The sequence below is a fragment of the Siniperca chuatsi genome, linkage group LG10 (genome assembly GCF_020085105.1).
Source record: "Siniperca chuatsi isolate FFG_IHB_CAS linkage group LG10, ASM2008510v1, whole genome shotgun sequence".
Lineage (NCBI taxonomy): Eukaryota > Metazoa > Chordata > Actinopteri > Centrarchiformes > Sinipercidae > Siniperca > Siniperca chuatsi.
Genome location: NC_058051.1, coordinates 6856752 through 6870484, shown reverse-complemented (window position 1 = coordinate 6870484; position 13733 = coordinate 6856752). Strand labels below are relative to the sequence as shown.

General features: G+C 38.6%; 1 protein-coding gene across 7 annotated transcripts in view; it reads right to left on the bottom strand.

Moving 5' to 3' along the window:
• The window catches only part of LOC122883488 (vitamin D3 receptor A), a 90606-nt gene that overhangs the window by 34883 nt on the left and 41990 nt on the right, over window positions 1–13733 (bottom strand). The window contains exon 1 of one of the 7 annotated variants that reach the window (XM_044212245.1): window positions 11971–12274. The exons of the other annotated variants lie outside the window; for them this stretch is intronic. The gene's annotated coding sequence lies outside the window, so the exon portion shown is untranslated. Of the gene's footprint in view, window positions 1–11970; window positions 12275–13733 lie in introns of those variants that run through there. 7 annotated transcript variants of the gene reach the window in all.

The window sequence follows — 13733 nt, the reverse complement described above, 5'->3', positions numbered from 1 at the left end:
CACCAGACGGGGAGGGACTCCGCTTCTCTATTTGTGCAGAGGAGTAATGGATGGTGAGAGAGAAATAGTGAAAGAGGGGAGAGGGGAGGCAGTTGAGAGCACAAGTACAGGATGGAGACAAACAAAGACAGACTCCATTAGCTCTCATTACATCTTGGCTAGTTGAAGCTTCAGCACCTGTTCCCAGCAAAATACAAACACAGATACATGCAAGCCAGGAGCTACCGGCAGTGAAGCATCAGTCTCATTACAACATGGTAGCGGCGGCTGGCCGCCCACCATTGAGTCTGGTTCTGCCCCGAGGTTTCTGCCAGTAAAAAGGAAGATTTTCCTTACCACTGTCACCAAATGCTTGTTCATGGTGGGATTTGTTGGGTCTCTGTAAATAATATTATAAAGAGTATGGTCTAGACCTGCTCTATAGGAAAATCTGCAATGAGATAACTTCTGTTCTGAACTGACACTGTATAAATAAAATTGAATTGCATTGAATTACCCAGAACACACAACACGAAAAAACAGGACACACACAGCACAGGGGCATGTCTAATTCACAAACATATTGGTGATTTCAGGTTAAAGTGCGTGTTTTAGTGGGTAAAGATTGCGTTGACAGGATAGAGGTGCACACAATAACAAGACAGAAACCATTAGTCATCATGTCACAAAAACAGCTTTTTTTCTGATACAGCAGCAGGTGCATAATGAAAAAGATGTAGAGGGCAAAATGGAGAGACAGCATGTCAAACATCTCAACAGATCTGCAAAAACAACACCAAAACAACCTGCACTTTCATTACTGGTGCTGATTAACAACAGTGCTAGTATGCTCCAGGTCTGTAATTAACAACTCTGGTTATTTCTCCTTTAATCACTTCTTTGTCACTCCTTTTCCCCTTTATGTGTTTTCTCTCACTTGTTTCTCATTCTTAGCTCTGCTTAATAATTAGCATTTTTATTTATTTATAGTCAGCGTGGTTAGTTGGTAGATAAAAGGGGGCAGACTTTTTAGCTGCCAGGCTGACAAGTAATTCCATCTCTCCCTTTCTCTTTAACAATCTGTTTTCTCATTCATACACCTTTTCCTACATATCTGTCAATATACCTATATCTACTTTAAGAGAACAAATCAATTAGCATCTTCATCATCATCGTCTTTTTCTTTTTAAGTAGCAGGTATGGAAATATGGTAGGATGCAGAGAGACATAGAATGTGTATGTGATTATTACAGAGAAGGAGCGAATGTGCTGGTTAATGATTTATTTATGTGACAAAATTTTGATTAGTTTTTTTTTTTTCTTATTTGGCAATATTGTAGTAGAACCGTCAACCCTAAACATGAGATAAGGAAATTAGTGGAATAAGACTAGAGATGCCCAGAGCCAATCCTAAAGATCCATATTGGGGCCGATCCTGTCTTTACTGTACTTTGCTGTCCTGTCCACCGCAGTCTGCTAGTGTTGGAGCACTGCTCTCCTTTAGGTGCGAGTATTTCGCTGCACATCCAAGTGAAAATTAAAGATTGTTAATGTGAAAAATTATTTGGCAACACCAGTGTGTGATTCTGATTTAGACACAGAGGTTGGCAAAATACGCGGATTTGCTATACTCGGATGCTAACGAATCTCTCACCCTCTTTTATTAGCAAAGAGCAGTGTACAAAACAGCTCCTCATTTTTAGAAATCGCTTTCGCCGTTTAAAAATGATAAACAGTGCCAGCGGATTGAGTGGATTGAGTGTTTTTGTAGCTCCCACAACTCCAACAGAGAGTGATACATCTTCTCTCTAGTGGATTGCTTCAAGTCACATTCTCACCATTAATCTTTATTTGGATCACATCAATAATTTTAAGCTTATAAACTAAATAGTTTTGAACCAAGACCTTCAGTATTTGGATCAAGTAGTGTCAGATTTAGTAGCTACATCTGTTAGATGTGTCAGATATATATTTAATCAATATTTAAGTGAAATGAAGAATCGGATCGTACCAGGTACCAGAGATGCCCAATAATAAAGGACTCAGATCAGGATCAGAGTCCAAAAATACTTGATCAGGACACCCCTAGTTAAAACTGATTCAATCTCACTAAACCCAAGTTGTGCTGTTTATTTGTATTAGTTTATTAAATTTTCATGTTTATTTTGGATGCTTATGCTTATATGCTTCATATAAACCTGTTAATATGACATTCATGCCAACAAAACAAATGCAATTGAATTGGGTGAAACAAGAGAGGCAATGTTGCTGGACGAAACAGAACTCAGCTGTGTATAATGGATTTTTCAGGGATCCATTTTCATTAAAAGTGTGTGTGTGTGTCGACACTGGAGAACTGATTTATTAAACGCGTTACACGGCTACGGTCAGGTAATCTCTGTGTATGAGGAAAACAACAACAAGATATACTATAAGCACATACACAGGTTCATATACAGATAAAGAGCTGATTATGATTGTAGTATTACTTGTACACAGTTTTTCCCATGGCAAAATTAACCAATTACCACAATCAGTTTTTTTCTTCCAGTCATGTATACTCTAAAACATCTAAATCTATTATTTAGTTAATGCAGGAAAGTAGAAGCTATATTATTGCGAAAATGTAACTATGACTCTATACCTTAGCTGTGCATTTTTACACAGTTCCTCATCTCAGAAGAACTATAAGTGGCCTAAATACCTGTATTACCTGTACTTTTTTAGAATATTATTTTAAAGGCATCTTCATTCAGATATTATGCAGATAAGAAAATAAATATGTGATATGATGACAGGGAAATCTTTTACAAAACTACCCAAACCACTATGAGGTCATCCAAATGCATAATTTAAGTGTGAGGACATAGAATGTGTAACTTTGTGGGTCCCCCCATGACAGAAGAGTACCTCAGAAGAGTACAGTATCTTGTTGACTCACCAAAGAAGAACTCCTTGGGGTCGTGGTTAGCCAGCCAGGATGGCTTGTTTACAATATAGAAGTGGAACTGTGTTGATTTGTCAAGCTAGTCCACCGCTGTTCACCTCATACGCCCTGTTTACAGCCTTGTGACTCCTATCACTCACTGCACCTAAAGTCCTTGCTGGTGTTGACACAATAATAAAATTCAATGCTACATCAATAGTGTTGCGAAAGACTGGACACTGAAAACCGACTTTTGCAAACTTTCAGAGTTTTGCCAACTTTGACTAGTGTAATCCACGAGATTATTTCCCACTTTAAAGTCATGTCCTGAGGGTGTACATGTGCAGACTGGTATAAGTAAGTAAAACAGAAAAGGCTTAAATACACCAAGTCTGGATCTGAGTACTACAACATTTGGAATCAAATAAGGGAAAACATAACAAAAGCAGCAAACAGTCCTCCTCATTTTTTTCTTGTTAACCAAAGCAGTGCAGTAGTATTACATTTTTAGCTATTAAACACAGGTACTCAAGTCAAATTTCTGTCGTCATGGCAACAACAGCCATTGCATTCTTGCTTGTCATCCCATCCCATCTTTGTTTCATTCCTCTTTCTTTTTTCCCTCCTTTATGTTTCACTTTGCTGTTCGTATGTGCCTCTGTTTTGACTAATCTCACTCTCCATCCTCAGCTGTAAACCCATTTGTCCTTGTTGACTCTGAGAGCTATGCAGAGTCAGCTACAAGTGACATTTAATGTCAACAGATGAAACATTTAGTGAGGGGGATAATCAGGCCAGATTACAGCAGAGCCGCTCTGTTTGTTTTTGCTGATGCTGATGTTATTTTCCTCTCTGAAGAAGTGGTGAGCAGTGCAGCTGAGTGCCATCTCGCCATGTTAAAATTCATAAACCCCCTCATACCATGTAAACACTAGGTCCCTTGAGGCAGACCATTAAGACCCCATCACCATGCAGTGTGCGAAAGAAACATTCAATGAAGGATATTTGGCATTCCTTACTGAGTCACTAAGGAGAATTGTTTGTTTTTCTGTTTCAACACAAATGACAGAAGTATTTCATTCAGATAATGCATCAAAATACGGCCAACTCTGTTTAAAAGCAGTTAAGCCATTCAAGCTCTCATACACAATAACAGCCATTATTGGACCAGCCTGAAATGGCCAATGCTGTGCTGTGGTACACCTGTAAAGGTTACTGAAGGGGTGCTTGTTGCCCACAGTAAAAACATGTTTTTAGTTATTTTGGGTTCTTTGAGCATTTTGTCAGTACAACACTGAAACTGAGCTTGATAATTAATGAAGATCTGGTGGCCTTTACCAGAATGTGCTGTTTTCACAATCTGAGAAATGCTTTCAGAAATCACAGGCCGACAAAACTGATTATTGAGGATTTTGTTTAGAAGAAAAGCGGTGAAGTTGCTGAACAACAAACTGGCATGGGTTACACTTCAGTGGATAAAATGATTTTGACCATTTCTCATTTGTCTCAATAACTGCTCTAATAGAAGAAAAAATGACCATGGATGTAGAAGGGAGGTTTGTGTACAGAAACACTGAGTCCCAAATCCCCTTTTTATAATATACTCTAGTTAGTACACTAGAAAAAATAACTATTTCATCTTTTATTTTGCTATGGATCCCCTGGAAATCTCTTAGGAAGCCCACTCGGAGAAGCCCTGACGAACACCAGCTAGAATCTAAAAAGGAATTATTATTATTATCTTATGGCTGGTCCTTTATTGCTAAAATTCAAATATGATTTTTAATTAAAATACATGCTTAGCAGAGCCGATAAATTAAACATACTGAAACTTTTTTTGTCAATATCTTTAAAATCTTGTATCATAAATGCTTTAAAAGAATGTTTAGCATTCTTGTTTGACTGGTGCCTTTCCGACCTTTCATATCACATGTTTACAGAGTGGCCACGTGCAGCTGAAGTGGTTTGAACTTGGTGACAGGGAAGCATAGGGGTTAAAGAGATTATCCTTAAACTAAGGACCTGAGTTCACACCACCATAACAGCAAGCATTTGCACTGCATAAGTGTCCCTGAACTACCGCACTCAAACCCCTTCCAGCTGCAGGGCTGCTGCTCCGTGGCTGACCCTGACCCCTGACCTCCCAGTGGAGATGGCAAGAGAACAACAATTTCCCCACAGGGATCAATAAAGTATCACACCATTGTCTGAAAGAGTACTCTCTTTGTTTAAATCAGCGCCTGCTTACAGGCAAGAAGTCGTTGACTTTAGTTACATCTACACTGACTATGGAAATTTAGCATTTTGGAATTTTGCTGAGAAGATACATAACATAGAGGTAGAGATGCTTAGTCCAGCAAAAAAAGAGGCCAAGCATAAATATACATCTATCGCAACTATGTCGCTGTTTAAGGTCTATAAATGTGATTCAAATGCAACCATTGCAGCTGCAGTATGAATCAGATCCCACCAATAGATGGCTCAAAGCCAGACCAACCAGGCAACATGTTGATGAATCAGAGAAGTTAAAGACCACCCACTGCTATTGCGTAGGGACGACCTGATTTGAGTCTGTGAGTCCTGTAATAATCAAGTCTGATCTAATTGCTGTTTATTCATTCATATTTTCCTACATTATAGTGCACACTGTATGCCTCTGTTAAAATTTGTAAGCAATGTGGCTTTCTTGACAACTGAAAACTGTATTAGATTTTACTGTTGAAATTCAGACGATGAAATTCAGACAATGAAGTTCAGATGCAGAGAGGATGGGAGGAAGAAAAGCCTCTTCTTCCTCTCTGATCCCTCAGGTGGGCTGTACTGCATGAGAACGAGTTTAACACAATATTTTCTACCAACCACCGTTTCCTTTCGGTAGACAATAAGTTGTGAGACTTTCACTCTCACTCTCCTTCTACATAGTTCAAAGCTCAGAAGTAAGCCAGTACTGACCGGCCCCGTATAAGGCTCAGTATAGCAGAGTACCATAGGAAATGGAATCTGCTGCGTATAGTTCAGTACAGTACAACAAAGCGACATCCAGGCGAGAGCTTAACAGGCACACACACACTCAAAATCCCAACACTCAAAAATCAAATGTCCGCTATGTTTCCTCACGATCATATTACACAGAGACTTCTGGCTTTGCCATCTTTGGGTTTGACTTGATTTGTTTACTGAGCTGGAAAGTCAAAAATCACAAGTTAAATTCTGTTTGACCAGGGTGGTGTATGCTTCCAAAGCTCTTAAATCCCTCTAATCTCATCTAGGCTGAACATAATACTCTAATTTGGATTTAGTGTAACAATCTACAAGTTTCTATTATTTTGTCCATCCCATTTATATCAATGAAGGAAGGCTAAATATCAGAAACACCTCTCTGTATAATGCAATACAGTTTAACAGCACCACAAACTACAGTCTCTAAAATGATCATACAATTGAATCAACACCTCTCATTATAACTTTCATGAAGGTAGGATTTATTGCAGGACTGTTGTATTAGACTGCATTCTTTTTAGCTAGGTGTACCTAATAAACTGGGATCATGCAACAATGTACACAAAATAATGAAATGAAAATTGTTAAATCATTTAATTCTCAAAGTAATTGCATATTGTAAACTGAATAATTTGTAATCCAGAAGATAGCAAAACAAGACATGAGTATCAATATCAATCAGTGTCAATAGGCCATACAGACTCACAAGTAAGTGGCCCTCGCTTCAAGTCCTAATCACAAACTTACTGCATCATATCAAACAAACAAACACACAACTATCCACATGAAATCAAACCCCTTTCAAATGGATCTCAGTGAGATTTTCTGCAATCAACACAAAATATTTCAGACCAAAGAGATGCTTTTACATGTTTTTTTCTAATCTATTCAAAAATAAAAACAGAAAAATATCTCTTCAGTTATCCAGAAAGTCATATACTGACTTGTAGAAGGATGTTTGACTGTACAGCTTTCAGATTCAGTCTATGCTCCATAAATTGTCCAGATGGTTGAAAACAATCTGAAGGTGCTATATGTCCATGCTGGAAATTAAAATTTTACACAATTTCCTCAATTTATCATCAATTTGTGAACTTTTGTGACTCAGCATGGACTTGACCGCTAAATAATTGTAGCTGCAGCAACAAAGTCACATATCTTAGCTGATCCAGCTGCTGTTGTCAACACACTAACAGTGTAATGGCAAAATTCAGGTATGTGTTACAAGAATATCATAATGAAATAATCAATTATCTTATTTTAAAAATAAGAGGACACATCTCAAAATAAAGATATATTTTGGATCACATTTCATAAAATAAAAAAGTCACATGGATAAAAGTGGCTCTAATCTAAGGTGCTGATCCTTCATTTTTCTCCAGCATACAACCACACTCACCACACACACAGCAAAACCAGACCAGGTTTTTATCTCCTTCACACACGCCCGCTCACCAGCAGAAAAAATGCTGAAGATGCTGCTAATTGTCTGTATGGTGAGCCAGTGTATGTGCAAGTTAGTGGGAGGATGTTTTACACAGGCACTATAATAACAGGGGCTGAAAAAAGCTGAGCTGGGATAAATACCGGTGGGCACCCTGGCACTCTCTCTCTCTCTCTCTCTCTCTCTCTCTCTCTCTCTCTCACACTTTCTCTATTAATGGTGGAGGCACACAATCATGCACGCACATACACACGCCTCTGTCTCAAACACACACAGATTCCAACATGAGAACAGCCCAGAACAACCCAGCTGTGCACACGGTGAATATGTTAACGAAATTAAATCACACACACATACACAAGCACTGTGTGTGTACAGTAAGCAGTGGCATGACGTGGGAATATGAAAATGACTAGACCATCAAAATATATTTCCCTTACTCGTCAGATGAAAAACAGTACACAAACACACGCACACAAGAACTTATATTTATGGCATTTCACAAGTGTCCCCTTTTGAGGCTTTAGGGCAAAAAACATGTCAGACAGAACGCACTTGATTTGTGCTCACCTCCAATTACTCCTATTCTACCTTCTATTTCCCCCAGCCTAGTCAGTGTAGAATATTAATAACTTCTGAATACATTACAATCACAGAACAAGGTGTCTGGCATATACAGTATATACACACACACATAAAAACCTACAAACATCCCTAATTACCTCATCTCACAAGTCTCCACTCTGGGGCTGATAATCAAGAACTGTGTTCCACACCACAGTTATGTTTATGATTGGACCAATACACTGCTTGACAAAATACCTGGCCAATAATCATAATAACTGTAAATCCTCAGTGTCCTATGATAGCCTTAAGGCTATTTGCGGTGCATTGCCACACTTACACAAGCAAAATCCACATGTAATTCTGATTTTTTTCTGTCATGAAACTGGTAAAACTATGAGTAATTGATCCTTATTTTATTCATTATTCACAAGTAATTACGTGTACTGAAACTGAAATGTGGTGTCTGATTAGATTAAAATTCCATCTATTTAAGACGATATTCAAATCTGTTCTGACCCAGGCCTGGCCTCCTTATGTGTTCCCTCTCCTCCGCTAATCCACAACAGCAGCTTTGAACTTTAGACCTTGTTTTCTAGGCAGAGGATGAAAACGAACAGGCCGTCAGGCTGTTGGCAGACTGACAAGGAGACGAAGCGGGAGGAGTGAGAGGAAGAGAGGGAGAGACAGAGAGGAGCTTGTAAAGAAAGGAATGAAGTAATGAAAAAAAATTGAGGCGGGAACTAAGGAATGAAAGGAGGAAGTGAAAGAGGGAGAGAGAGAGAGGGGGACTGAAGGGGTAAAGGAGGAAAGAAAAGGAGGCAGAAAGGAAAAAAGGCTGGTGAAGGAAACAAGAAATGTAGAAAGGAAGATAGCAAGGGCACATGGTTGAAGAAATACAGGTATAGCGAATGTACTCTTTCCATTACACACCACATGAGCTTTCTTCTAGTTCCACCCTCGTGCCAAAATGTCAAGTTTTGCAAACACCTTATAGGTTTTCAAATGTGACAGTCAGGAAATTCTCTTCATTGTGTACAGCTGTGTCTTTGTAAGGAATGTATGGGTCTTTGTGGGCCCAAGGGTGTCATGAGATCTGCCCAGCACTGTTACTGACAGCTTAATTGTGATGGCTTAAGAACTGAGGCTGCGCAAAGTATACACATTGAGAGACAGACAAATATTTCTAACACAGAGCCCATTCATCTTCTAAGTTTGTTTCATTTTGTTTTGTTTTGTCAGTGTTCAAAGAACATAGAGGCATGTGAGGTGTACACACTGATGTGTTTTGGGCAGAAGTCCAACCATAGGAGAGATTGCGCAATATTGTACAGTAGGATAGAAAGCTTACAGTCCTAGATTATCGAGACAAAGACTGAGAGACAAATCTCTCTCTACATGCACGTACAGATGAGCTGAGGCTCACTCATGGAGCCAATAAGTTTAAGTTAAAATATTTCTGCTTTCGCTAGGCGTAAAGGGCCATTTCACCATTGTTACCATGAATGCTCTTAATGTTACCTTAATTTAAAGATGAGACATTTCTGAAATGCATTAAATACTGCCTACAAAATGCAGTTTTTCTGCTTATAGTCAAACAATGCCACCCAGCTAAACACTGTTCCACTAATCCAACGCTGTATAGCAATGTAAAAATATGTAATTTCCTATAATTGTGGGGTTAGTAAAAGTAAACAATAGCTGTCTGATTTTGAAGATGCCTCTGCCTTCACTCAGAGGTGGGCCAAGTAAAATAATACAGGCTCTAATTCAGGCCAGATCTCTGATGACGTAAACTGTGATCTGGTGGACAGCAGGTAGAGGTGGTAGCGAGGATTAGAGACACAGTGGTAATTTGTATATGTTCACATAAGTGAAAATGTTACTGAGCCATTCCAAATAAAAGAAACTATACAAGCATTCAAATTCAATTAATTAATTTTCTGTTTCTAGTTAAATATATAACAAAAACAACATCAAATATGACCTTGTCCTTCCTGAGAAGCCCACCCTCTACTTCCACAGAGAAACATTTCCATCACATAAAATATGGCCTAAGCACACATTCAAACTAATTCATAAGTCAAACTCCAAGGTAAATATGTACTGACAACATTAAGATACATTATTAGTTGTTTTCTCTAAAGATCTGTACAAGCCTCCATTCCCATTTCCAACACCAAAGGAAAAGATGAGGGTTGTGGCAGCCTCATTCAGGCAAGAAACGAAGCTGTCTAAGCATTCATCCAGTGAAGCTGTCAGGACAGAGAGTTTCTGTGTGGTCTGTGTGTATGTGTGTGTGTTACAACAACAGCTCGGCAAAAGCAACTGGATGTGTGTATTTATCGTTTCTTGAGGGACAACCAAAAAGAGTATAAATAGTATAATATAAATATAAAAATATATGTATTATGAATAGAGTAATGGATATTACTAAGCCTGATGAAACAACCGAACACTGCATAACAGACCACAACAACATAGAATGTTAAGTAGCTCACTTTCCTCATTCACATACAGTGCTACTGTAGCTCAGTTGCCAGGCATGGCAGACTTTTGTGCAAATTCTAGCCCACGCATTGTCAGATTTGGCTTCTGTATTTGGTTTCATAAAGGCAGCTTATCTGAAATTATTGTTTGTTTGATAGATGACTGTACTGTTTTCAAGTGTTTGCTTGGATTTTAATGGCACCTTCTAAGGAGGTATTTTATTGTTTTATTAATTCCAATGACAGTTACCATTGTCAACAGTTACCATTGGAAAATTATTTATTGCTTACATTTCCATTGCTGTTTACAGAACAACAAATTCCAAAGTGACGATCAGTCTCCTACCCACCAGACCTGTGGACTAAGAGAGGCCCTAGTGACATGGTGACTGAAGGAAGTCTAGTACAGTAATCCTGACCAGCACAGCAAATATAAATAAGGCCATGAGCCTCGTTGGCTGGATAAGACTGCATTTTCTGTTGAAATCCTCTAGGCTCTGGTTAAGGCTGCTATGAGGAGTATTATAGACACAATATACAAAGATAATGTTACACTGTTCATGAAAGGTTCTTTTTCAAAAGGTGCCAATATGTATATTCTCAAATTAGTACATACAGTACTAGGTAAAAGGTCTACAAGTGAAAGGTGCTTTCCATGTCAGGCAATTGATTGGTCAGTCAACTAATTCATAGGCGACTCCATAAAACCATTGTACCATTACGCCGAAAACTAATGGCAAATGCCCATCAAGTTAGCAGAAAGGTGTCTACAAACTGCTTACTTAGTCTTATCAAAAGTCCAAAAAATGCTATTATTCAACTTGTAATTATTTTTAAAAAAATTGAGAAAAGAATAGAGAACAGGATCATTGTGACAGTACCAGCGTAGGCCTGACTGATACTGCCAACATGAAGTCCAAAACAAAGTCAATGAAGTGTTTTCTGTTTGTTTGTTAGTTTCAACCCACCTCTATTTTCTTTGCTTTGATTGTCTGGAATTCTGTTTTGTTCCTTCAAAATACATGCTGATTTAATTGTAAAACTAAGTAATCATACCCTTTAAAGTATACTAAATTCATTTGCTGGCATATCCTGTCATGAGTCATACATTACTCATGAAGCACAGGTTTATGACTCCATTATTAAAAACAAAACAAATAATACTTTCTCTTTACATATCATTAGCTCTTTGTTTTGACTATTCTGTATATTTTTATCTTGCAGGTGACATCCCAATGTCCCTCCTAGAATGGTAAATGGACTGTACTTTACTGTACTATAGCGCCTTTCTAGTCTGACTACTCAAAGCGCTTCATTAAACTATGTAGAATGAAAACTATGTTGTATTTAAGCATGCATATATTTGTAACATTACCAAGCAATGAATCATAACATTGGCCTAATGCAAAATAATACTGACATTGATTAAGATGAAAACTTCAGCTACCTTTTGGTAGAAACCCAGAGGAATAAACAGACTTGCCAGGAATAAATGATACACAATATCTGATATAAAGGAAACAATATGACAGATAACCAACCCAGAAACGCTGGCAGCTACCACTGACCTCTTACTACTATAAGAGAGCTTCCTCCATTGTCCTCCCAGCAGCCAAACACAGTAGCTTACAGTCAACACTCCTCCAGACAAAATCTCCCTGGGTCCAGAGGCATAAATCCTACTTCAGGCTCTTCCTCTGCCTTCCTTCCTCCGGTTTAACTCTCAAGCTGCTTCAATGATTCGGATATTCATTAATATTCCCTACGCTCCCACGCCATGACTATGTCCTCCCACTATTCCCACCACACCAATAACTTTATTTGTCTTCCTCTCTTTTCTTTCACAAGCTTGCATATTTGATGCAGCAAAAGCTAATGCAGCCTGTAGCTATGTCAGTGATGACGAGGAGTGGGGGCAAAGGGCCAACCAGGTGAAACCTGAAAGTTAATGGTCAACCTGATAATTGGGGTCAGCAGGGTGAGGGCAAACTCCACAAATATAGCACAAGCCATCACTGACACTAGGAAAGAGTTTAAGGAAGGAAATGAGAGGAGGGGGCAGAGAAGAAGAGAGTAGAAGGGGTGGCGGAGGTACAAATATTGTAGAAGGTTAAGAGCAAGAAAAAAGGAAAGATAAGATGCAATAAAAGAAGAAATAAAAAGGAGGGAAGATCTGAAAGGCAGGGATGTACTATGAAGTGACAGGGCAAAAGGGAGGCAAGGAGGAAAGAGGCAAATGAAGGTTCAAAAATAAAAAAGCACAAAACAAGGTACAAACAGGAAGGAGGGAAGGACAGAGAAAGGTAACAAGGAAAGGAGAGAGTGAAAGGAGACAGAAATGAGAAAGTATTACCTAAACTCAAAGGGAATCTGACAAAAAATAACCTCTGGGCAAACATTCCTACACTTCGATTTGCACAATAACCTTGGTAAATGTACCAATACACTGTATGATGTCATTAAATCAAGGGAGTGTGATAAAAGGTTATAAAAGTTCAATGAGACTGTTGGCAACTCTGTTTTACGACCCATAATTCGGTTAATTTTCCAACAATGTAAAATTAGAAAAATATGTTAGACAAAACAATGGTTCAATTCAGATGCTGATGTAGATGCAGATGGAGGTCTTTGATGTAGCATTTATTACAGCCATTTAGAATTTTTGAGATTAATAAGATAACAACTGTCGCATTTTGGCAATACCACACCGCATTTCTTAAAGCCATAATACCAGTTTATAGTGAGAAAAGCACTCATCTTTTGTTTTGATCTACACTGAAGATAATCATACCAATTTGAAAACAATCTGATACATAGCTTGGTCTAACGTGAGGTATAATATTACAAATACAAATTAAAGGTGGGGTATTCTGGAGGAATCCAATACCATGACAAATACCATGATATGGAGCGAACAACGACACAGCAAGTAATGTAACTAACGTTAGCTAGGTTGTGGGTTAGTTGCTGCTGCGAAGCTAACAGCCAAAGAGTAGGAGACGGTTTCCCAGAGCCAGCACTACGATACTACTACTGTAGCTAACATCACAACAACAGCATATTTTGGAAAACTAGAAGGTAAGGTGAATGTCCGTGGGCAAGTCATTTAATGTAACCTGACACACAAATCATGGCTGGAATGGCCCGGTCTGAGCCACTTTGTTTGTTTCCCATTTAGAGAGCCAGGCCTGTGTACAACTACCGGACCGTGAGAGGATATTTGCTGAATTTGACAAAAACAAGTGTACTGGATTAGAATCGTATACCCCACCTTTAAAGTTCAAGAGTGTATTTTGAATAGCCTTGTCCCATCTTTGCTGATCAAGGCCAT